This window comes from Emydura macquarii, unplaced genomic scaffold, assembly GCF_026122565.2.
Source record: "Emydura macquarii macquarii isolate MOO-44397 ecotype Brisbane River unplaced genomic scaffold, CSIRO-AGI_Emac_v2 contig_2473, whole genome shotgun sequence".
NCBI classification, from domain to species: Eukaryota; Metazoa; Chordata; order Testudines; family Chelidae; genus Emydura; species Emydura macquarii.
Genome location: NW_027132610.1, coordinates 19,456,874 through 19,483,904, shown reverse-complemented (window position 1 = coordinate 19,483,904; position 27,031 = coordinate 19,456,874). Strand labels below are relative to the sequence as shown.

General features: G+C 38.5%; 2 protein-coding genes across 6 annotated transcripts in view; one reads left to right on the top strand and one right to left on the bottom strand.

Moving 5' to 3' along the window:
- CAB39L (calcium binding protein 39 like) overlaps window positions 1-27,031 on the bottom strand; it is a 146,881-nt gene that overhangs the window by 63,562 nt on the left and 56,288 nt on the right. Inside the window, exons 1-2 of one of the 5 annotated variants that reach the window (XM_067563094.1) lie at window positions 25,687-25,805; window positions 2,861-3,078 (exon numbers count right to left, since the gene is read on the bottom strand). The exons of 1 other annotated variant lie outside the window; for it this stretch is intronic. The gene's annotated coding sequence lies outside the window, so the exon portion shown is untranslated. Of the gene's footprint in view, window positions 1-2,860; window positions 3,116-25,591; window positions 25,611-25,686; window positions 25,806-27,031 lie in introns of those variants that run through there. 3 more of the 5 variants (XM_067563096.1, XM_067563097.1, XM_067563095.1) reach the window with 3 other exon arrangements.
- SETDB2 (SET domain bifurcated histone lysine methyltransferase 2) overlaps window positions 26,149-27,031 on the top strand; it is a 99,899-nt gene continuing 99,016 nt past the window's right edge. Inside the window, exon 1 of the mRNA XM_067562712.1 lies at window positions 26,149-26,700. The gene's annotated coding sequence lies outside the window, so the exon portion shown is untranslated. The remainder of the gene's footprint in view (window positions 26,701-27,031) is intronic.

The following is a 27,031-nucleotide window of genomic DNA, read 5'->3' as shown; positions in this document are numbered from 1 at the left end:
AAGAATGACAGCATGTGATTCATTCAATCCATTCTTCTTACATGTTACTTCAGACAAGCAGTTTGGTACCGAAAGTGAACAAATATATAAAATTTTACACAAATCCAGGGAAGAAAACTTTGTACATTTGTTTTCCTATCCTTTTAGGTATACCTATGTATCAGAATCACAAAATTATACTAACTTACTCACCATGGGATTAGTTATTTTTTGATGGGAGAAATAAAATATCTTTATTTCCACCCATCCCATCAATGTCTTAAAAGCACTGATGATGATGAAAATTTACCAACGCAGGCACACAATCTACACCTCATTTTCCCAGGTTAATCTATGTATTATTACATCCCCTTCCACCGCCTCTACCCCCAAAAAAAATTATGTTAAAAGGACATTAAGGTTATATACTCACACTAGGAAGTGCCAGAATTCAGGCCGCCCACACAACCTTAATTCAGCCCTTTTGTCTGTGTTACATTTATAGTCTTTAATTACATGATTTTACACTATTTTTCTACAGGATCACTGCTTCATTCAGTGTACAGAACGGACAGTGCTCTGGAGATGAATCATGGTTGTGTACCAAATGAGGCTGTTATCTGGACCCCTGCCTCATTTCTTGCAGAACTGGGAAGTTATGCAGTGAATGAAGAAGTGGATTACAGGAAAACTAAGGATTGTCCTATGGTTAAAGCAGTTATAGGATGCCCTGGAGAACTAGATTCTATCCCTGTTTCTCCACAGAATTCCTATATGATGTTGGACAAGCCACTTTAACCAAAATTTTCATAGTTGCTTACTAATGGCATGTTCCAATTTTCTGGGTACTCAATATGAGATATCTTTGGGTCAGATATGCAGAAGTGCTGGAACACTCACTACACCAACTGAAGTTGATTGGAGCTGTTCTTTAAACATACAAAGTGCTATAAAAATGCTAAACACTCTTTTAAAAAAAAAATCAGGCTCTAGGCATCTCAAATAGGGCACCTAGAATTAATGGGTACTTTTGACCTTGATCTCTCTATGCTTCAATTCCCCACCTGTACAATGGAAATAATAATACTGCTTAATCTCTCAGAAATATTGTGACACTAAATGCATTAATGTTTGTTAAGCACTCAAACTATGATGAGAACACTACAGAAACACCCATGAGGAGATTAATAATTTTTTATTCAATGTAGGTTTTGGATTGTGTGCATAGGATAAGGCCTGCGGGGACACATTGAATGAGGAGGATAACAAATAAATAAATATAGAATAATTACTCATTCTACTTACTTACTCATTACTTAATGAGGCAGGGGTCCTGTGGAAAAAAATAGTACATAGTTATATAATTAAAGTCTATCTCATAATGCAAACACACAAAGGGGAGGATGAATTAAGATTGCACAGGAACCTTAATTCTGGCGAATTACTCACTAACTAGTGAGTGCTTGACTTTGCAACCTTAACATGCTCTTTTAATGTAGTTTTGTGAGTGTAATTTCCTATGCTTTTAAAAAAAAGCAAACAGAAAACAAATTTTATCACATGGAACTATCCTGACAACCACAGAGATCACCAGCAGGACTGGAATCTTGAGTCCACATAGACCTCTGCCACTTTAACTAATGAAGTAACTGACAGTAGTAAGGGACTTTAGGGACTAGCACTAGAAGATGATGAGAGACACAACTTGCAAGTAGGTTTTGCAAATACTTGTTGACAGCAGAAGAAGGGTGGAGACACAGGATTCTTTGGAACCTCTAGCTACACCATGGCAATAGGGATGTTTGTGAAGCATAACAGGGCCCAATCCTGTGCACACTGAAGTTCATAGCAAAAACTCAAGTCTCCAGTCATGCGGGATCAGGTCCCTTAACTAATCAATGTTTGTGAGATTAAAGCCATTATTTAAGGGCTATGGTTATTTACTTATATGGAAGGAGAATTTGAGCTGAATTTCCATTTAGAATAGTAATAAATAATTGTGGAAGCAAGAGAAAGTGGTAATAGAACCCAAATAATTGAGACAGCTGCCAAGAGGAAAAAATAACTTTTCGGCCAACAGTTCAAACATTAACACCAGTATTTATTCCTTTTTTCCTTTATATTACATTATTGGAAAGTGACTCATATCACCTCCATTCACTTGGAGAGGTCTTTGAAAAGAGTCATAGCACTTCCTGTGGCTCATAATACATATTAAATAATTTGGCACTGCAATGGTTTTATGTTATCACTAAAAATGGGACCAGTCTTGAAGCCCTTACTCATGCAAAACTCTCCAGAGACTTAAATGAACATTTTGCTTGAATAAGGACTTTCAGACTTTCCATTATTTCACAGAATCCTAGAAGCTAGAGACGGCAAAGACCTATTAGATCATCCTCCATCTTTCTACTTATAGTGACGTATGCAGTTACATGTAACAATTTAAATATATACTCAAATTTTACATACTTAACAATAGTTTTTTAAATGTCTTATGCACATGTCTATGCTCTCATTTCTCTGTATCTCAAGAGCAAAGCTGCAGGCACTCAGGAGAGAGACGCAAGAGAAATGATACATTGCAGATATTTTATTTTTGGAAACTCCACTGTAAATAAAACCCATTTCCAAAAATATGCCATGGACACAGAATATTTGTTAACAGAACCAATGTCTTATGTAACAGAAGTAGTATTGTTTGAGGTTTTAAACAAAACAAAACACAAACACCAAACCACATTAGTTTACAAGGCAAAAAAAGGTAACAATGAGTAAATGAGAAGTTCATTACAAAAAGCTATTGAAACTGCAAAAGGAGATTTTAATATATTACCTAACTTTATTTAATTCAGACTAGATAATCTTAGCTGATACTCACGGTATACTGAAATGTCCAATCTTGTCTAAACAACAAAAAGCAGACACATGATGAGGTGCTGAAGACAGCTCTCTGCCAGACCCAAACCAGCAGTCCAGTTGGAGGACCCTTTACTTATCTTCCATTTAATATAAGTTCTTCCAAATTTATTGACACGTGGCAGAGAAAACAAACTCCAGAATTAAGTCTCGACTTGCTTGCTGAAGAGTAACTGTTACCTTTCAGAAAAAATGTTAACAGATGATCACTTAAACACGCACACTCACTCAGAGCAGCTGTAAATTTCCACTCTCCTTTTCCTGGATTCAGATTCCGAGCCTCACTTGTCTCTTTAATCTGCCAGGGGCAGTTCTGTTTCTGGTCAGACTAGCTCCGTGTATGTACGTCTTCCCTCCCTGCACGGCTTTCTCTCTAATATACACCATACACACCCTCCCTCTGTAAACTGACCTCCACGTCAGAGGAATGCGTGTAAAGCAATAGACAAAGTCATGTCTCTGCCAACAGAATTTTCTAGGGTTAAAGTCACAAATGCAACAATCTACATCACTTACATAAGTTTTCCTTCCTCAGTCTTTTAGTACAAAAGCCCATCACAGATGCCTCTTTCATGCCCCCAGTGTGGTAGAGGCTGCTATAATTACAATATTCACCATACCCTCCTGTCCGGAATGTAAATAAGGGCTTCTAACAATGGTTTGTTGTTACAAGATAATAAAATCAACATGCTAGCGCATGAGCTCTTTGGGTGGAGGGGATCCTACTCAGACTGCAGCTTCCTGCTTGGAAAAAAAAAACAAAACCCCAACATATATTTATTTTATCCAAAAATTCACAATTTATTCTGATCAAAATAAAATTCAATTGACATAAAAGAGGTTTCTCAATCTAAATGTATTTTAATTTTATAATAATGTCAGTATAAGACAGAAAGGAGAAATTCACATAATAAAAATCTACTGTAACAACATGTACTACCAACTATTATCAATCATGGGAAAATATAGCAAACTACAACTAACTTAAAGGATCTTCTTAGGTGGGTGGGGGAAAGAGAAAGAGAGAGAAAGTGTGTGCATGCGCACCTGTGTGTTATTTTAAAGCTTCATTTTTCTCTAACAGGAGTGATTCTTTAGGATTTTTCACATATGTCTAGTGGGAATTACCCCCACAGCAATCTAATGTACATTAAAGACCACAGAAAGAAAATTGTTTTACTACCTATTGCTATTAATGCTGTGTTTTAAATTCTTCCTCATTTTACTTTCTGCTTTGTTTTAGCATTCTGATGAGCCTTAGTATGATGAATATACATGTGCTAAAATCAACAGTACAGGGCAAGGCTTGAGGCCAAATTCTCACTCTCTCTGTTTTGTTAGGTTCATTTTCATCTCACCCTATTTAAAAACGCTTTGTGGGTGCATTAACAGATTTATTTTAGAAACCTCTCTGCGTCCACCACCGTCATGCTACCTTGTCTTGTCATGTCATGTCTTAATTTAGACTCAGCTGTGGTACTTATCCACAGCCTTATGATGAAGGTAGTGCAGAGGTGTACCACCCCACTGGGAACTCTAGGAGGCACTGTGCCTAGAGCACTGAGGAATGCAGGTGCAACAGCACCCTTTGAAAGACCGCAACTTCCCTCTGCAGTCACCCAACTCTGGTAGGTGAAGCAGAGGGCAGGGTTGGGGGAAAGACTCATTTTGGAAGAACCTAGAATCATCAACCTTAAGTCTTTATTTTCAAAGAAGAACAAGGACTAAAATATATATGACCCTGCTCCTGGCACTGTCTCCCACAGGAGGCATAGCCTCGGCCTCAGACTGCAAGATCTTTAAAACAGGGACTTTGTCTTTTACTTGCCTGTAAAGCAGCACACACATTTATGCTTAAATAATAAAGTATCACTGGGGCACCTTGGCTTCAGGATTTTAGAAGCATATGCTTAAATGGTGCTGAAGTCATGGTTAAAGGCAGCTTCTGAAGTGAAATGCGTTTAGTACTGGTTCACCTGCACCCAAAGGAGCTTCAGGAAAAAGCATTGGTGATTCACAGGTGGCATTCTTAGCTCCAAGTGAGTTCTGAAACAATCCCCCAATATAGGTTTAGGGGCATCGTGTTGCTGGAGGTGCCATCTTTTGAATAAGACCTAAAACAAATCTAACATACAGTAAAAAATGCTCTTGCACTTTTTGTAAAGGTAGGGGTGCTAACTTATTTCCCAGTCAAGCGTCACCTGACATAATAGGAGGATGTAATATCACTTCCATTGATGTTTCAAGTAGAAAACAGTGCTCCTTCATTCCTGTCCTAAACTGAAATACAATGCATGTGTGCACTACGCAATAGCTGCTGAGTTTCACCCCAGAGAAAAAGCTGAATTGCAGTGGCAAGTTAAGTGAACCCATTAGATGGTTTGTATATCATTACATTTGTAGAAGCATTTGTGATATAGACAGAATTTATGCTATATAAACACAAGATCATTATTGCAGAATCATCTAGTCCACTCCCCTGGGCTGAGGTAGGACCAAGTAAAATCTAGGCCATCCCTGAGAGGAAATTGTCCAGCCTGTTCTTAAAAATCTCCTATAGGGATTCCACAACCTCCCTTGAAAGCCTATGCCAGACCTTAACAATCTTTATAGCTAGAAAGGTATATCTAGGCACTGAGTGATACACTGAGCTCTGCTTAATTATATAGTCTGATTATTCTCATTCAGAATTTAAATATGTTTTGGGGACTTGTAATTATAGGCACTACAGCCTGTGCTTTTGTGCGCACTCAGTTAGGCCCCACTACCGCAAGTCTTCTGCCCGAGAAATTCCCTTTAATTTTAATAGGAGTTCTGTGCATGTATACCATGCAGACAGGAGTCTCTTTTGAGGGGCTGTATGAAGTTGCTTGATCCTCATCCTTGATTAGTACACTCACTGAAGAGAAATAATGAAGGGGGGGTGTTTGTTTTTTTAACTCTACGTACCACCTTTCTAATGTACTGTTTTGTCTGGAATAGTTTGTGTAGAGAATTGAGGCTTTTACAGTACTTGATCTTCAGATGACTGCTAAGGCCCTGAGTCAATGTACCTCAACAGGACATATTTATCCAGCTGCTGTTCCTTAGCAGCAGCTGGAGATACAGGTATGTAACTATTTTCTTTGACAAGGGCTTCCTTCAATAATTTACTCAGACTACAAGGTCAGAAGGGACCAATATGATCATCTAGTCTGACCTCCTGCACAACGCAGGCCATAGAATTTCACGCACCCACTCCTTTACTAGACTGCTAACCTAAGACTGAGTTACTGAAGTCCTCAAATAATGATTTAAAAACTTCAAGGTGCAGAGCCCACCAGCAAGTGACCTGTGCCCCATGCTACAGAGGAAGGTGAAAAACCCACAGGGCCTATGCCAATGTGCCCTGGGAAGAAATTCCTTCCTGACCCCAAAGACAGCGACCAGTTAAACCCTGAGCATCTGGGCAAGACTCACCAGCCAGACAGAACCCAACCCATCTAACATCCCTTCACAGGCCCTTGGGCATATTTACTGCTAGTAATCTCAGATCAGTCAATTGCCAAATTAGGCTGTCCCATCATATCATCCCTTCCATAAACTTATCAAGTTCAGTCTTGAAGCTAGCTAGGTTTCTTGCCCTCACTGCTCCTCTTGAAAGGTTGTTTCAGAACTTCATTCCCCTGATGGTTAGAAATCTTTGTCTAATTTCAAGTCTAAACTTCCTGATGGCCAGTTTATATCCATTTGCTCTTGTGTCCACACTGGTACTGAACTTAAATAACTCCTCTCCTTCCCTGGTATTTATCCCTCTAATATATTTATGGAGAGCAATCATATCTCCCCTCAGCCTTCTTTTGGTTAGGCCAAATAAGCCAAGCTCTTTGAGTCTCCTCTCATAAGACAGGTTTTCCATTCCTCAGATCACCCTAGTAACCCTTCTCTGCACCTGTTCCAGGTTGAATTCATCTTTCTTAATCATGGGAGACCAGAACTGCACACAGTATTCCAGATGAAGTCTGACCAACGCCTTGTATAGTGTTACCAACACCTCCCTATTTCTACTGGCAATACCTCACCTGATGCATCCTAGGACCACATTAGCTTTTTTCATAGCCACATCACATTGGTGGCTCATAGTCATCCTGTGATCAACCAATATACCCAGGTCCATCTCTTCCTCTGTCATTTCCAACTGATGCATCCCCAGCTTATAGCAAAAGTTCTTATTAGTCCCTAAGTGCATGACCTTGCACTTTCCACTATTAAATTTCATCCTATTTCTATTGCTCCAATTTACAAGGTCATCCAGATCTTGTTGTATGATATCCCAGTCTCTCTCTGAATTAGCAATACCTTCCAACTTTGTTTCAGTATATAATTTGTGCTCATCTCAACTCCTGAATTACTTTTAAAAATTGTCAGCTATTCATTATTAAGTCTTTTCAAAGTACACTGAAAAACTTGTTTGCACATGCTAAAGAAATCAGACTTCTACATATTTGAGTTCCATTACATTTTTTCTCTTTTATGAATGCAGATCTCAGACAGAAGGTATGATTAAAGTTCTTTTGTGAAAGAAATTACCCTATTTTCTTAACTTCAAAATCCCTTCATCTGTTAGAGCAAAGAAATAAAATACATTACAAACATTTGCCTTTTATTTTCTACAATGATAAAAAAGAAACTAAGAAGCTTGAACCACATCTGTGGTAATAAATTGCAAAGTCAGATAATAAATTTATAAATCTAAATTACATTCATGTTCAATATTTAATCATCCACATGCAAAGTAATTCCAATAAAATATTTCTGAAAACTATTTCTAAAATAATTTCTTTATTAAAATGTGTGGTAGACAGAACACAGCATGATGTGGTATAAATTGGCTTGGCAGAATTTGATTTTAATATATTTTTGATGGATAATTATCAATGTTTATAATGAAGAATTTGTATATTTTTCTTGATTTAAATTTTCAGTGGAGGAAAATTATGGGAGTCAGACAATTATGTAATGACAGTAGACGTTGAGATTCAAAGATGCATAGCTTTATAGCCATTAACACACAAAACTGTGTGAAACATCACATGTGAAAATATACAAAGTAAATAACCTTAAACCAAACTCTAATTCCTTAAACTGTATTTCTTACTTTTCCTATCTGTAAATTTCAATCATAATCTATGGAAATATTTTTCCATCTGTGTGTGTGAACAGTGAAACTGATGTTTACCGACATTTACCAACAAAAATCTAAGAAGCCTAGCTATTAGGTTTTAATCAGCATTAGTGATTTTTGCAAGCCATCCCGGATAGAGTAATGGGGGCATCTCAAATTCATGCCAATAAAACCTTTCTACCCCATCAAGGCATATTCTTTCTGACTCTCTAAGTTATAAATTACTGGGAGGAGTGTGTATATGTACATTATGCAAATTCTACACACATGCACAAACTCTGTGAAAATACAAACTACAGTGAAAGTCAATTTAGTGGTCTGCTGTTCACCTAGGTACAGAACAACAAGGTGTAGATGGACACTAAGGGTTATTTATGCAGCAAAGAAAAAAACACAGCACCAAAATTCAGAGGCCAGGTCAACTGACTCAAGCTCATTCTGTGGGGCTAAAAATAGCAGTGTAGACATTCCCTCTGGGGCTGGAGCCCGAATTCTCAAATCTGGGGGTCTCAGACCCCAAGCTCCAGCCTGACAGGGAATGTCAACACTGCTATTTCTAGCCCCGCAGCCCAGGCTTTTGTGAGCCCAAGTCAATTGACCTGGACTCTTAGACTAGGCAACGTGAGGTTTTCTTTACAGCATAGACGTATTTTATCTGTTCTGTAGATAGATAGGCATCATCTTCTCCTGCACCCAACTGGAAGAAAAAGAGGAAGGAGCAGAGCTTCCTATCTCTGAAGAACAGACAACTGGTATCCATCTTTACTGGCTCCCACTGTTGGAGTCATTGATGTTGTTTATGGGATTGCTGTAGCTGAGTTGCTGCTGTTGTATTTTGGCTGAAGCCGAGAGCAGGATTGAAATGGATTCTTCATGTAAACTATTTTTAAAAATGTAAACAGACCATCAAGATCATGTTATTCCTTCTCCTTCCCTTCAGCTTCCTTTAGTGTTCTCAAGCATGGACTGCATTCTTTCCTGCTCTATTCAGTTTCCATTAAATACAACTGAGGAGAAAGGCAACATTGATCTTCCTAAAGAGCTCCAATTCCTTGTATGAATCCAGAGCCCACCCCACCAGTTGGGTTCCTCTACATTCCTGCAGCAGCCCCACATTTATAAGAGCAGTGTGAACCCCATGGGCTCACAGAAAACTAAAAAACCTTCACAAAAAACAAGAACATTATACCAAAACAAGACACTTGGCTGAGCACACCTCTCCCCTTGGAGAGAACATGTACAACAAATGTTAGTTATGTTGCTTAATGCACTACTGGAGGGCGCTCAGATACTACAGTGATGAGTGTGGTCTAAGAAGCCATATAAAATACAACAGAGTCTTATCTAGGCAGTAGTAGCCAGAGGCATGATCAACAGCTTTGTCTCAAGGCTTTAATCAGCGCTGAGAAAGGGACCAAAGGTGATACGGAGTCCTCTCCCACACCACCATTAGTCTTCCTGGAGCACATCATCCATACTGACTTCACTCCAACATTCACTGGGCCTTTTCTCCACATAAATTCAGTACTATCATACTGTATGTAAAACAAGGAGAGCTTCTAAAAAAAATTAAACTCCTTCCTCATCCCCCCCCCCCCCCCCCCAGTAAAAGTTAGAGATCAAGTAAACGGAACTTGTTCCCTAATAATAATATCTTGTACTTCTAAACTAAGTCCACATGTGAAACAGAAATACAGGGTTGAACTTAATCAGGTCTGCTCTGAAAAAATTAACTTACAAGGTATGTTCTCTCTCTGTGTCTCAGAGTAATGACTTCTCCTTGGCTTCTCAACACCGTTATAATCATAACTACTTCCCATTTTATTAGTGGAGAGAAATTAGAATAAGGGATACATAAACATGATTCAATAATGTGAACTTTTTGATCTGGGGACTTATTTAAAAAAGAAGAATGGTAAAAATCAGCAACATGTCAAAGAGATGAATAGGGGGTTTTTTGTTTTTACATTTCAGTGTCCCCACCTGTTCAAACTGCATGTGACCCAAGTCCATACTTTAAACAGCTAACTGAAAACCAATTTCCTAAAAATATCTTGCCATCCTATTCATAACATTGAAAAAGAAATCTAGAAGAATATATGAAGTGGGAGGCCAAAAAGAGAAAGAAAAAAGTTTAAAAGAGGCTTTGTTGAAGATCTAAAATGTAAGCTCTCTCTAACCTGTGTTAGAGGGTATTTCAACAATGGAAAAGAACTTCTATGCAACAGTGAAAAAATATAAAGATGAAATCATTGCCCATTATGTTTAAAGATCATCCTAAGTAATAGTATCAATGATGATGATAATATTTTGCACTGTATATATAATTTTTCATCTGTAGATCTCAGAATGTAGATTAAGCATAGTGCCATTATTCCCCAATATTCCATATTTGGAAATAGGCAAAGAATGTAAATAGTGTACATTTTTTTCAAGTACTGTTCTTTGGGATTAGCTGTTTGTCCCTAGTTTCAGCAGGACACTGATGATTCTTTTATCAGACACAACAGTAAGATTTTTTTTGGCTACTGCAGGTGACTTTCTCCTTTCATCTAGTATTTGACAGGCAAACATTTTATTATTCTTTAAAAACCATGTAAAAGACTGAAGTGCAACAAAGCATAATTGAATAGGACACACACATCCTTAACAATTCTTGAAGCCAAAAGGTATATCACCAGAAGTATATGCATTTTTTAGTCCAATTATTACTGTTTTGAGCCCCAAATGCAACATTCTCTCTGAGCAATTTCAATTCTAGAAGTCTTTACACAATGCTTTCAAAAAAGTTATGGAAAATGGAAAACACAGAATCAAGATTCTCTTTCATGGATATTAATGCTTTGTGTTTCTATTGTGCCTTCCATCAGATGATCAAGGTATTTTACAAACAAAACAAATTAAGTTTCACAAAACTCCTGTGAGAAGTTATTACTACACCCATTTTACTAGGAAACTAAGGCAGAGAGAGCAAAACTTACACACACACACACATACACACACACACACACACACACACACCCCCACCCACCCACCCCAGGCCTGATTGTCAGATGACATCTGCAGAAACTAGAGATACTGTAAAAATCAGTGGCCATTTTTTTAAAGCATTGCTCTAAACTGACTTCCTGTGACACAGGCTGCAACAGAACTTAGATCTGCTGAGCCCTATTCTTTACTCACTAGAGTTTTATGATTGCAAACAATCTAATTAAGCTACGTAATGTGTATAGTGTTCCATGAAACCAAAACTTACAGGAAGTGTCAAAAATTCCTTGGGAACATAGTCTTATTGTAATGATTAGTGTACATAGCACCTCCACCAATAGATAATACTTTAAGTTTACCTGTGTTTTCTTCTAGTGTGTTGTGTTTTTGGATCTGACTTGGGGAGAAGGGGTAGCAGGAAGTTCAGTCCTGACTGTGTGCTGGAGTTGGTACTTACAATGTTCCAATAAATCCTTGTGATTCTACAAGAGTATTACAACAGGTGGCAGCAGCTTCAAGATAGCAAAAGCTCTTTTGCATGAGAAGAAATTTACTAGTCATCCAGATGAGATTGGAATCTGTGAGAATTTGACAGACCTTAAGCTATTGCTCTCTATTGATGAGTAAGCAACATGGTACCTAGCAATGTTTTTGGATAGTGATGTCAAATCATTTTACTAGCAGCTTCCCAGGGTGAATCATAGTTCTTATAGACAGATATGCAGGAATACCAGAAGGAATGACAAGTCGTTACTGCTGGAAGTGAGTCTGGTGCATAACCTATTATAGTGTAGAGCCCAGTGCAAGAGCTCTGCTAATAAAAGAACACTGACCCCTACTTGTGTATATCTGGATTTACTTTCATAAGAGACTACAGAATTCTTGATTTAGTCACAGAGTACTGTGCTTTATTTACCACACAGGCAGTGGCAATACAAGCTTACCTATCTATGTGCCTCAGTCTTGTTATGAGAGGGTCATTTCAAAGGTGAGAAGATTCACCATTCTACTTATAGTCTCACTATTTACACAGTTTTTATTGATGTGTACATTTGCCACTAGGAACTAGACTGAGATCATCAATCCATTTCACATAGGCCACTAAACAGCCATCAGATGGAAACTACTAAATCACTGCTACTAAGAACTACTGGAAATCACTACTAAATTAATTCACATTTGAACTTGGGACCTTAAGGCACAAAGATTTGTATTCCATTATCAATTTTCCAAAACATCCCATTGCCTCCTTGCTGCAAACTGGTCATTTCTGTGTGTTTTGGTAATTGTGAGCAAAACATTTTTGGAGATGTGATGGGCAACACAACTTCTCTCTGAATGACACTGGTTGGAAGCTGACAGAATCTGGCTGGATCACAACATGAGAGCAAGACTATTGTCAGACACTCCTCCTTGTAACCTACCAAACCAAAACAAAAAGCCAGTGATACAGAAAGGAACTAATGGCATCCTTGATCCCATTGTGTAGCTATACATAATTTGAATGAAATATCAGTGTTTGCCTATCTTTAGGTACAGTAACACTTTCTAATAGTAACATCTTATCTGAAAATTGAGGTAAAATAAATAGGTTGTTTTAAAACCAATGATTATTAGTTCCCCCCCCCACAACAGAAAGAATGTAATGTGTTAATTACCATTAATAGGTTAGAAAAAAAATTCTCTAGTCTGACTGATGCAGAACCCAGGCCATTCAGCCAGTAATTCATGCAACAAGCCCAACAACTTGTTGAACTACAGCATCTTTTTAAAGACATCCAATCTAGATTTAAAGGCTTCATGTGATGGAGAAGCTACTTTATCACTTGGTAAACCATTCCAACAGCTAATTACCCTATTAAATAGTTGTGCCTTACTTCCAGTTTGAATTTTTCTAGCTTCAACTTCCAGATATTGGATATCACTATACTTTTGCAACTAAATTAGAGAGCCCTAAATATCAGATATCTTATCCTTGCGTATATACTTCTATATCAGTGTTTATCAATGACTGGTCCATGGAACAGCACCAGTCCCTGAGATTTCCTTGACACAGTACAAGAAGCCTGAGATCTCCCTGACAGCATGGAAAGTTGGTCCCTGGTATCAAAACGGTTGAGAAACACTGTTTTAAATCATGATTCAAATCACTTCAATCTTCTTTTCTATTAACTAAATATGACTTCCTTAAATCTCTCATTGCCAGATGCATTTTCAGATCTCAAAACAGAACCCTCTCCAATTTTTCAAGCATGTCCATCAAAACAGGACACTGTTCCAGTAGTAGTCTGACCAATGTTTTAAACAAAGATAGTCCTCCTTGCACTTACTAGATATTCCAGTTTAAACATCCAATGATAATATTATTGGGCTGAGAACCAACCTCTGCAGGATTCCACTCATTGATGTTTCACCATTGACAATCAAATTTTCAGAACTTTTTTAGAAAGTTTTTAAATAATTTAATTAGCGCTACTTTTATCTTTTAATCAGAACACTCTGCACTACTAAGTCAAAACCTTTAAGTGTAAGTATATTGCATCACAATTGACTTTATTAATCAAACTTATGATCTCAAAGAAAAAAATCAAATTAATTTGATGAGACCTATTTTCCATGAAATCACATTGAATGACAGTTATATTTCCATCCCTTAGTTTTTTGATAGTCCTGTGTTCACCATTCCAAAAATTTGTCTGATCCAAGGCTTCTGATTTCAAGTTATTTCACTTTAGACAATATAATTATTGAATAAATAAGGATATTAAATAGCATCTCCTAGTTTCATTCCAAAAACAGAATTGAAATATTTAATAAAATACTTCTGCCTCTAGTGGATAATTATTTACAATTTTAGTGACTCCATCTAGTAATGAATCTATACTATTGTTAAAGTTTCTTTTGTTCTTGATATTTTAAAATTCCTTACTGGCCTTACTCCTATCAATAACAAATTTTCACTGGTACCTTTATCCTTATCAATTGTATACCTTTTATTAAGCTTTCTGATTTATATTCATTGCCATATATTGATTGCTACTTTCACGTCTCTTTTTAATCAGAAAGGAATTATTTTGTTTTGCTTGTGGTAGTAGTCACCGTCTTACCGCTGCATGCAGTCCTTTATTCTTTTAAAAACATCAAGCACCGATGAGTGCACCAAAAATCTAGCGGCAATATAACAAGGCATCATGCAAAAGTTAAGGATTTATTCGGTTCTTCATGCTTTCGGCCCTCAGAAGAAGGAAACATGTCACTCATGAAATTATTTCAAGCCATCCTAAGACTTGTGCCAATGGGGTCTGGAAGGTACCATAACCAGCCCTCCTCAGCTTACATAGAGGACAACCAAGTCCAATAAGGGACAACAGGATAAGTAAAAATGGAAAAGAATCTGTCACCATCTAAGACTCTTCATAGAACCACATAGTATTTAACTGCTTCCCAGGTAAATTAGATCTGCCTACAGATGTTCCCCATGGACTTCATGGAGTTTTCTGCTCTTCTCCCTGCACTGGTAAAGGAGGTTCTATTACCATACGCATATTTCATTAATCATCTCTTCCCTCCTCCCCCTGGAAAGCTTTTCGGAGAGAGCATACCCGAAAAGTTCCAGAGGAGTAGCTGTGTTAGTCTGTGTACAGAAAAAACAATGAGAGTTCTGTAGCACTTTAAAGACTAACAAATTTAATTTCAACAGGCATAAGCTTTCGTGAGCTTCAGCTAACTTCCTCAGATGCAGTTGGTAGAAATGATACAGCAAATAGGAAACATATATAGAAGGCAACATATGCATATCCAAGGGCACAGATAACAATGGGGTAGGTGGATAAAAGCCGGGTACTTGAGGCAAAATGACAACCATTGAGTAGGAGGTGAGAATGGGTGATCAGAGCAAATTACTTCTTGTAATGAGATAGCCATTCCAAATCCCTGTTTAAACCCAGTTTGAATGCGTCAAGTTTGCAGATAATTTCTAACTCAGCACCCAAAAAGGTGTTACATTCTGTGTTAGTCTGACTTCCGGGAAATCATTCTGCAGCCCATCGCCTTTGACCAAAAATGCTTTATCTTCTGCTTTCACATTTTTTACCCTGGGTTGTGAGAGATGCTTTGTCTCAGAGGAGTGCAAGTGTCTCAGTGAGTCACAGAGTTAAATGCAATTGCTGATGTAGCAGAGTCATGACCTATTTTTAACAGCTTTGGGATAAAAAAAAAAAATCAAATAACGCACAAATTGTGTGATAAGTAAGGTTCAGGTCTGTGAATACAAATTAACTCATTTGCTAGAAAGTTCACATTGACCAAATTGTCAAAGTTACCGAGTGACACCACTGTAATTCAAGCCCTACTATTATTAAACACAAGAGAAGGGGTCTACTGACTCCAATACTGCAGTTTAGCCTAGAGACAGATATTACACAATTATGTGACGTATACATCCACCATTTGCTGTTTGAACACCAAAATAACCTTTATACACTATTACATGACCACAACCATCACCAACTAAATACAATTTTGGCGCCTAATTACCACTACATATATAGCAAACACCGGATATCCCAAAGGACCTCCCTGGCACTCCAAAAAAATAATAATCAGCCGGTTAATGACTGACATTATTGGCTACCAGCTTGCTTTTTCTTACTTGTAGAAGAATGGCAATAGAGGGACTTGACTGATACCAAAACTGTAGAAAAGGACTGTATGTGATGATTAGGTGTGTGGAAGCAGATCAAAGCTATCACTCATTGCCAATACCTAAGAACAACCAAGAAATAGGGAGCTAGAAAATAGCATGTTAAATGTCATTAGGGATAGTGGAGCTGCTGAAAACAGTCAACTCTCCCATCCCCTCCCTAATCTCTCTGCCTTCAATAATCTTGTAAATGTGAATAAAAATGTGATTTTTAAAAAAAAATATTACAAGACTTCACCACTTCCACAACACTGAGATGCATTTAGTGTTGCATGGGGGAGTGAATCTCTTTGTCCACATATGCCAGTTTAGCGTAACAGCAACTGTTGGGGAACTTCAAAATCCATCACTGAAGATGATCAGGAAGGGTATTTCACACACCAACCCTTACACTGCAAATTCCAGTCAGGAAGCATAGTGTCTTAGGTATAGCTTGAGAAATGGAATGTCTTATCCCTTAATTTAACACTCCTACTCATCCACTACCTTTTTCTCACTTGTCTAATTCATCATCTCTAGGAACTGGAAGACCAAGAGACAAATGTCTCTGAAATGTCATTTTTCAGCCCCCACTTTGGAAAAAGTCTAAAAATTTATTCCAGTTACCGGAATCCAGAATCACACGACGGATGAATTTTCTCTAGGCATGCCTATATATTTATTAAGTGTCACTTCTGAGTCAGAGAAGATACTGTTTTCCTAATATCAGAAAAACTCCACCTCATCAAGCAATGTTCATTCATACTTTTTAATTATATAATACCAATTTTCTTGGAGTATATATTGGAGTTTTCTGCTAACTCCTACATTCTTACTATTACTATAGAACTGTACTATAGTGAAAATTACTGTCAGAAAATTATCACCACAAGCCTGTAAATACAGCTTTCAGACAGGAGCTATGAAAACACGAAAATAACAATTCTGACAAGACAAGGAACTTCGATAGCAGAAAGAGAAAAAAAATCTGCAAAGGTTAGGAAGTTGAGAAACAGATCAGAAAATTTGTCGTCTTCTTCAGTGAGTTTCAAACTCATTGAATGAAGCCATCTCTTAAATTATTAAATTGATACAAAACAAAAGCTTTCTTGTACAGTCTAATTTAGGGAAAGTCATTAAGAACAACAACTCAAAAGCAAATGACTTTCAACATATTTAACATTAAACGTAGCTTTTCTGCCAAATGTGCTAGAAGCTGTTTTGCCAAAGATCTAGGCAGCATGTTAAAGCTCAAATACAGAACATATATATACACATATGCAAAAGAAATAGCAAGTGATACATTTAAACTTGCTTAATGGCCATATTTATTGTTTTGTTATATTTGTTTAACTTCTGTCTGAGTAAAATATGAAATTAGAAAATCCACATGGCCTTTTCTTTGTTAAACTTGTTAAGCCAAACCAACAAAAACAAAAAAAAACCCACCTTGTGTTGTCCTGCTTCATCCTCCCCAGGAAAGCTTTAACCAAGAAACAAGTTTTGTCTGAATTCTCTTCAAGAAAGTTTTCCTGCCAGCTCTATTGTTTGATACCACATAAGACTTCAGAAATAATTTTTGTACAGTGCAACTGAAAATATAAAGTGTCAAGAATTGTACTACTTCTTTATTTAAAGGTAACAGTATCACTGCTTTAAGTTGTTGTAGTTTCTTCTGGTCAACTCAACGTTGTCACTTTAGGGCGCGTGCATGTTCTTTCTGTGTCACGTTTCAGCTCTGCACAGGTAGCTGGCTTAGCAGACCTCGATAGAACTGCCTGGAAAGACCACAGACTCAATTCGGTAGCGAAGGCGCTCGGCCAGGTTTATTGTTGACGAAGCAAGGTACTAGCACCCCAGCTCAATGGTTACAGGTACACTAATATGTATGCCCGTTACAATGAACCAGCCTTGTCAGGGGGGCAGGAAAAAAATCCTGCTGCTAGACCAGACAAAGGGTTACGGTGAGGTATTTTAACATTTATAGACAAATAATTTGGGATAAACAACTGATGTACTACTTTTCATGTTTTATGATTCACTTTTTTATTGTGTTTTAGACAAAACATTACTATTTATTATTTTTGTTAAATTATTTTATTTTGTGCTAGGTGTACTTGTGCTAGCTTGGTGGAATGTGTTTACATATTCAATGTTTTATTAATGTTAGTGATAACTTTGCCAAGTTTATGTACTGGACACTGAACTAATAGGTATTTGCTTTAATGCATGGCCTGATTTTGGTTTACAGCCTCTAGTTTAGGCTTCATGTCTTGCACCAAGAATAATGCTTTAAGCTCTTTACTACATTCAGAATTGGAGGGTTTTGATGAATTCACTGTCTATAGTTTTCAAGTACAAAAGGAGGCCCACTCTGAAACCTCATAGAACTGATGACTGCAGGAAAAAATTCTTTAATAATCTGTACTTCAAAACAATATTAAATTCTCGATGTTCAAGAAACTTTCTGCTGGCTGGCTTAATTTCGCTTATAAGATTTGTTTCTCATGTTCCCCCAGATATGTAAACTCTGAATGGAAAATGTATTAATAAAGTTTATACCATCAACAGTTGCTCAAGCATCATACTGGAGATCAGTTACTTGATAGATTTGTCAACCTTATAATCTGCACAGCAGACAAAACATATCCAAATAAAACTGATTTAAGCCAGAGAACCAGTAAACTGTCCTCTGAGGTCTAGCACCACTCAATCCTATCCAATCACATTCAACAGACTAATTTAAATTCTGCTAAAAATTTTTGCGCACTTTGTAATTAGACATATTAATTAACATATGCATCCTTTTCTGTAAAAGGGACACAGGCCTTTGATCTTGTGCATCAGTTTCATCTGAAATCAATGCAAGTGACCAGCTCCCTTCTGGAAAACCAGTGGGACTTCTCCAATAAGAATGGACCTAAATCTGCAGCCTTTAGTTCATTTCACACACACCTATTGCTCGGGTGCTGTCTCACAATGGATAATTTCCAGACATGCTCTATTCAGTCGTAGTCACTCAGTATCTTATATCAAACAACTCAGGTCTCCTGACCCAGTCCTAGGCAATTTAATGTGGTTGTATAAGCACAGGGTGAAAGGACTATCTAGAATCAATGGTGGACAAAGGATTGCTTCAGCTTTATGACAGAAAGATGGCTAAAAAGGGGATCTGAATTTTCATCCGCAAGGACAGCATATGTATAAAACCCTGATATTATCAAATGCCAATTTCAGAGGTAGGAAGATATTCTGACTAGTGGAGAGTTAGAACAGTACCACCACATTTGGCATCCAGTTGATATTTAACAGATATCTAGGTCCTTCACATGAAAGAAGTTATTCAACTACATAATGACACAAAATTGTTCTTTTCCTCTGGAAAGTTCTAGGCTTTTGCTTTCAAATTCTTCTAAGAATCTTGACATTCCACAATTATCAGAGACTCCACTTTTCAAACAGCTTGCCTTTCTTTTTGAGAAGTATTTACAAAACACAAACATTCTGAGGCTATGGGTTTAACAGTAGCATTTTCCAGTCTAAAATTAACTTTGCAGAACTATCTGAGTCTATATTAGTATCCTCTTTCTTTGATTAAACAACTAGCAATATGAATATCCAATATCTAACAAAATAATAGGATAGCTATTGAGAGCAATGAAAGCCTATGAGTGTCTACTCAGTTGGCACTATACGAATGGATTTTGCAGACACCTTAATATATGATTTTTTTACATTTTTACTACAGAATAGAAAAATAGAAGAATTCTGCCTAGGCCTCAGTGAACTGACGCTTGAATAATAAAATCCATTACCACAACGAGTCCTTTTGTTGTCACTCTGCAGAGGTGCTAAAGAATGTAAAGGTGTATGAGGATAGTTCATTCTATAGGTGGTCCCTGCCAGTAAGGGTTGACACACATTGGTGGGCTACTGCTAGGATGCTTGCACTGCTGTTGACTTAATTCTGTGGATAAACAAATTCAGTGTACTGGGATGTCAGTCCAACATCTATCATGAGCATTAATCACAAAATTTTAAAGAAATGTTTTTATATGAGCTGCAGTAAAAATGTTGATATATAGGACCAAGATCATAGAAGATAGAAGTTCCTATACATTCCCACATTTCCTCACATGCTCTAATCTTTTCTGATCAGAAAAATGTTTGCCCCTCTTTTCAAAATGAGAGCCAAAACTTATTACCAATCTCTCTTTAGTTTCAGACAGGCATTCAGTCATGCATCTTCAGCTATTTACTTCAGTTGTCTTGCTGACAGAAGCCCTTGGGTGTTACTAATGCCTTACACTGAACCTGGCATAGAACACTGCAGTGTCACGCTTTCACAGTTGTGCATTTCATGTACCCCACCCTCATTTTTAAAATACCAAGAACTAGTCTGTTTCTCAGTTACAAAGACATAATCCAGATTTACACTGGTGTAACATAGTAGAATCTGATTCAAAGTCCTCCAATTACACAAAAAACTGGTTATTTTTTCTCAGTGGCAGCTTTTAAGATGACTAACATAATTTCAAGGGTTTTTAAATGAAATTACTGCTGTTGCCATGCCACCCTATTCACCTCCCTATTCCCTCTTCTAGGGCTAGTGTTGACAGTGATTATCAACGCAATGATGCTGATTTACCTAAGGAGGTAACTGGTTGATGCTGCTTTTTGTAATAAATTCTCACATGTCTGAATTAGAGACTACTCATGGAGTATAGTTATACTCCGCAATAAAGGTAACCAAGTCAGAGTTACGGTGTCAGACAAAGCAAACTAGACAGTTTTGGCAGATGGTACAAGCTTAGGGTGGCTGGTTCAGGCACTGATGAGCAAATAGAACACCATAATTATTGTTGTATGAAAACTCCATTAACTGTCTTTATGTCAAGCGGTCATCAGAAAAATGTGAATGTTAATTAGGAATTGTTTAAGAACATTTAACTAGATGTCTAAAATGCCACAATCGATGAAGAAAGCCATACTGGTTAAAAATCTGACCTAGTTTAGAGGGGAGGTGAAGGTAGTTATACAAAATAAAATACATCAAATGGAAGAAAGGGAAAGTTGATAGCAATGAACATAAATCAGAAGCTAGGAAATGCAGAAAATTGATAAGGGAAGCAAAGGGATACAAAGAAATCTATGGCCAGCAGAGTTAAAACTGCTCCTTATTATTCTTAAGTACATTAGCAACAAAAAGAATCCTAACAAATATTAGCCATTACTAAATGGAAGTCGTAGATGAATGATAATGCAGAAAAGGCAGACATGTTCAACAGAAATTTCTGTTCTGTATCTGGGAAAAAATGTGATGTAGTCATAGCGTATATTAACACTTTCCATTCCACTACTATTTCAGTAGGATGTTAAACAGCAGCTACTAACCGGAGACATTTTAAAAATCAGGTCTAAATAACTTACATCCAAGAGTTTTAAAAGAGCTGGTTGAGAAGCTCGTTAGACTATTAATGTTTATTTTCAATAAATCTTAGAACACTGGGGAAGTTCCAAGAGACTGGAAGAAAGCTAATCTTGTGAAACTATTTAAAAATGAGTAATTGGGAATGACCCAGGTAATTATAGGCCTGTCGGTCTGACACTGATTCTGGACAGCATAATAGAGCAGTGATATGGGACTCATTTAATAAAGAATTAAATGAGAATACTATAATAAATGCAAATCAACATAGGTTTATGGAAAACAGATCCTGTGAAACTAACTTTTAAAAAAAACAAGATTACAAGTCTCGTTGATAAAGGCAATAGTGCTGATATAATAGACAGACTTCTGCAAGGCATTAGACTTGGTAAAATGACTTTTTGATTAAAAGCTAGAACTGTATAAAACTAACATGGCACACATAAAATGGATTAAAAGCTGGCTAACAGAGAGATCTCAAAATATAATTGTAAATGGGGAATCGTCATTGAATGGGTGTGTTTCTAGTGGGATCCCACAGGGATATTCTTAGCCCTATGCTATTTAACTTTTTTATTAATGACCTGGAAAAAAACAAAAAAAAAATCACTGATAAAGTTTGCAGATGACACAAAAATTTGGGGGAGTGGTAAATAGCAAAAAAGACAGCTCACAAATACAAAGCGATCTTGATTTCTTGATAAGCTGAGTGCAAGAAAATAATGTGTGTTTTAGTATGGCTACATGTGAACATATACATCTAGGAACAAAGAAGGTAGGCCATACTTACAGGATCGGGGACTCGCTTGGGAAGCAGTGACCCTGAAAAATATTTGGGGGTTGTGATGGCTAATCAACTGCACATGAGCTCCTATCATGATGCTGTGGCCAAAAGGGCTAATGCAATCCTTGGAGGCATAAGCAAGGGTGTCTCTAGTAGTAGTAAAGAAATTATTTTACCTCTGTGTTTGGCACTGGTGCAACTGCTACTGGAATAGTGTCCAAGTCTGGTGTTCAAAACTCAGGAAAGACGTTGATAAATTGCAGAGGGTTCAGAGAAGAACTGAGAATGATTTGAGTATTAGAAAACATGCCTTACAGTGACAGACTCAAGGAGATCAAACTATTTAGCTTAACAAAGATCTGGTTAAGGAGTGACTTGATTACAGTCTATAAGTACTTATATGGTGAACAAATATGTAATAATGGTCTCTTCAATCTAGCAGAGAAAAGTATCACATGATCCAATGGCTGGAAGTTGAAGCAGCTAGACAAATTCAGACTGGAAATAAGGCATACATTTTTAATAGAGTAACTAACCATTGGAACTTGCCAATGCTGGAGGTAAATTCTCCATCACTGACAATTTTTAAATCAAGATTATATCTTTTAGAAAAACATCACTTTAGGAATTATATTGGAGGAAGGTCTATGGCCTGTGTTATACGGGAAGTCAGACTAGATTATTACAATGGTCCCGTCTGGTCTTGGAATCTATGAATCATACAGGAATTCCTAATATTTTGTTTCATCAAACTCTACACTGCTGAAGAGATGCTCAAACTCATTTTGTTGTTCACAGCCATTAAATATATAACAATCACTACATCATCATACAGACAAACTCTTCTTAACCTAATCACGTGAGCAGACAATGAAAATATCATGCTGGTAGGTAGGGAACATGAGTATTTTTATTTATTTATTTCTCAGCCTTTTTTCTTATAACAAATCAAACAAATCCTAGGTAGCATCAGACAGAACAAGCACAAAAATACTTAAATCAAAAATGAAAAAAGATGTTTACACAATGCTTGAATTCTTATGAAATAACCGCAATATTCCTAGCATGCAGATTTTTATGGCACGGCATAATATGAGAAGCATAAGCAATGCATAGAGTTAATGGGTAGTTTTGTACCTTGTTAAAATACTCAAGCCTGGCAGAGATGATTACTTAGCTACCAAGTATGCATACAAGCGTGACATTAGATTTAGGAAGACATTTCTATAATGCATGTCAAAGTTGTTTTACAAACAAGTTATCTTTAATAAACACCAAAACCTAGCATTAACACAGCCCTTTGACATTTGACTTTGATGCAGTTAGTGACTTAACTGCAGTAACTGTTCCTTGGAATTTACATTTAATTCTATATACAGTGGTTTATGTTAAAAGGAAACACTGTGTGATTTCACTATCATGAGCTCACAACATTATATTCTCAGACAAGAAAAGTTGATATTATGATGAAAAAGTTTTTTTTAATGTAAGCTCTTATTTTTAACTTAGAGATTTGTCGGCACAATATTTGGCCCAGTCCTGCTCCTAACATCAATATTAATACCCTTACTTCTCCTTGTACATGTCAGTTACTTAAAACCATCCATTACTCATGAGTAAAGATACAATTCTGTCACAGATTCTGTGACATCTTCCGAGCCAGGGCTGGAGCGGATGTCAGCTGTATGGTGGCTTACCCCTACCCACCGGAGCAGCGGCCGGGATTGGGTCAGCCACGGCTGCAGGTGCAGCATTGGTGCTGAAGCAGCTACAAGCCCTGGCACTCCTCTGTTTGTCCCCCAACATCACAGTATTTTTAGTACGTCAGGCACAGATTGCAGGATTCCATTAATTTTTGTTTATTGCCTACGACTTGTCCCTGACTTTTACTAAAAATATTTGTGACAGAATCCTAACCTTACTCATGAGCTAACCAGTGAACTTCAAACAAGTTATATACATTTTAAACAATTAATATGAAGTGGCAATCATCAAATTCTTCTGGAGTATCCTGGTTTTGCTAGATGTTCTATGGAATGACATCATGTTTTCTTATGAATTAAATCGCTATTTCCCCTCTCCCTCCCTCCCAGAAAAGTTAATACTCTACTAATACTCATAAGATGGGAAGCACCCAGGACATTATTTATCGTATATTTCTTTCTATAATACACAATTGTTTTGAAACAAACACATGAACTGTTATGTTCCTTTAAAGTATGAAGTAGGCACTGAAAAATATATTTTTTGTGAAAAGTGTATTAATTTTTTTTCAAAAAGTATCCTGTAAACTTGGCATGTATGTGATTTTTTTTTTTTAATTTAATGTCAAATTTTAAAACTGGTATAAAATCTACAGTAACAATAAATTATTTTTTAAAATAACCTAAATTATTGTAATAGTTTGTATTTGCACACAACTGCAAGCTCTAGCTGTTAGGTAGTACTAAAGAAAAGTCACAGGTGACAGCCCAACAGGAGAATTGAAGTAATTAATTGACTGTGTTCATTTATTTGTCTGACAGCTAATATTGATAAGCATCTGGTGCTGATTCACATTTGGTAGCTGACTGGGGTGAAGGAGCAGACAAATAAACTCTCTCAATAGATAATACATGGGCCCTGAAAATTACTTGATAAATTTAACACAATTAAAAAAAAAACCTAAGACATTTTCTAAACCGTCATAGGCCCAATTCTGCAAATGAGACTACTTGCATTAAGTACGGTGTCTAAGCATCTGGCCCCAAAGTGACCAGAGACATGGAAAAGCTTTCTTGTATCCACAATTATAAAAGATACTAAGTACTGCTTCACCTCTTATCCTTCAGACTACAAGACTAAAAATAGACCAAAATAGGACTGTAAAACAATACCACTCTAAAGTAGCAGAAGAAGAAGGTGAGGGAGAAACTTTAATTCCACCTCAGCCTGAGGCAGAGCTCAACAGCCAAACCTAGAAATGGCTCTTCCAAGTAACCACCATACCTCAATGCCACACCTCTCTAGGAGATGCATCACCTCCCATCATCTCAAACCTACGAATAGCTAACATTATATCACTCTTTACTTACTACAGTAACAGAAACCAGAACATGAAGATCAGGAAGCCCAGGGTAACAAAAACAAACCCCAAGTCTCAAGCTTCTCTCTTGCTATTATCTTTGTTTACCACAATTAGGATAGCACACATTAGACAGGCCAGCATCACATATGCGTGTCTAGTGTTAAAGGAGCCCAGGTAGCACAGCAACAGGTCACAGTTCAAATAACCATATAAAACGGAAGAGAGCGCTGTGGCAGTCCCCATTGCCTACTCCCGAGTCCCGTGGTAGGTTAGTGCAGCAGCAGGAACAAGCAGAAAACCTTATCCCCTCTCTACAGGGCTAGTATGCCACCGTGGTGGGAACAAAGAGAATGGAATAATCCAAATCTTTGAAGAAAAACAAACATACCCCTTGAATAAAAACCCCCTGCTAAGAGGGGCTAACCCGCCTCGCCTCAAAACCAGACCCCCCCCCCCCCTCGGCTAACCCGCCTCGCTTCAAAACCGGCCCCCCGGCTAACCCGCCTCGCCTCAATCCCCAGGGTTAACCCACGTCCCCACAGAAAGAGACCCCCCCCCCGGCCCCTCAGCCCCGAGCCTACAGGCGAGGCCACCTCCACACCCCCGTGGAGAACGACGAACTCCACCCGCGTTAGCTCCTCCCCTCTACCTCACCCAACATGGCGGACGAACCTACCTTCACCACCGCTGCCGCTCCTCCGACTCTAGTCCTGACAGCCCGATTTCATTGGCCACCGTATGGCAACATGGGAGGCCAGTTGCACCCAATAAAAGGCGAGGACGGCGCACGCGAACCGCAAGATCCGTACCGCTAGCCTTCTCGATAGCCATTGGCTCACCTTGCCCCCGCCCCTTACGTCACGCGCGCACTATGGCACACGCGCACCCAGAGCCCCGCTGGTTGGTTGTGTCCAATCAGCCCATTGCTTTTTTCCGACCTACTCCAGATTCAAACCCCGCCTCTGAGTCCTCGCCGGTGGTTGGCTGGTTGGTTGGTGGCTGCTGTGGTGGCGCTAGCGGGGGGGGGTCTGTCTGCTCTGTGCCGCCGGGCGCCACGTGCGACTAGCGGAGGGTTCGAACGCTGGGGTGGCACGGGCACTGCAGGGGTGAGTTTGGCCACGCCCACAGGGGGGGCAGGCTGGGCGGGTGGGTAGGCGCTGGGTGAGCAAAGGCTTCTCTGCGCTACTGCTGCCGCCCCGCTGGGACCGACACCCGGGTTCCTCCCCCCGGGGCCGGCCCCAGCCCGCTATTGCAGGCGCCCGTTGCTTCCGGCCTCGCCCACAAAGATACAGGGCCCAGCTGGGGGGGGATTGACTCCGCTGCCCAGAGGCTGGGGTCTGGCGCGCTACTCTGCCTCGTCTTCTCCCTCCCCAGGGTGTCTGGAGTCCGGGACCTGCCGTGCCGGATCCATCCGTGCAGCCTCCCTCGCTAGCAATAGACCCGGCCCCTGCCGCTGTCCGAGCCCCTTTGGTTTAGTAACTGATGCGTTTCAATGGTCCCTGCTCACGGGAAGGCGAATGATGCGGCGCGTTGGCCGCTGCTGGGTATCGTGAGCAAGGCAACGGGGCCTGGTCTTCTGGCCCAGGAAGCAGCGGCTGCCGATGTCCGGCTGGAGTTAGAAGGACCCTGCTGGTTACAGGGAAGCTCCATCTGATAGCTGCTCATTTAACAGCTACTGTGCATTCCTAATGTAAGTTAACGTGTTGCAAAAAATAAAAATGGGAAAACGCCACTGACAGGAGGAATCAAACCTTGCTGTAGAGTTTTGAGGTTCACTTCTCTTTTTTTTTATTGACTAGATTGCAAATAGTTAAGAACCAGCCTGTCTTTTTCTATCTTTCAGGCGTTTTGGAGCAGCTCTTAATAAAGAGCCTTTCCCCCAAATTTTAGATATGAATGGTAACCAGCCACTCCAACATGACAGTATCCATATTTAGGTGGCGAACCTGCAAACAACAGTACACATGCTTAACTGTATGCATGTGAGAAGTGAAGTCTCACTTAAATCAGCATGCAGTTAA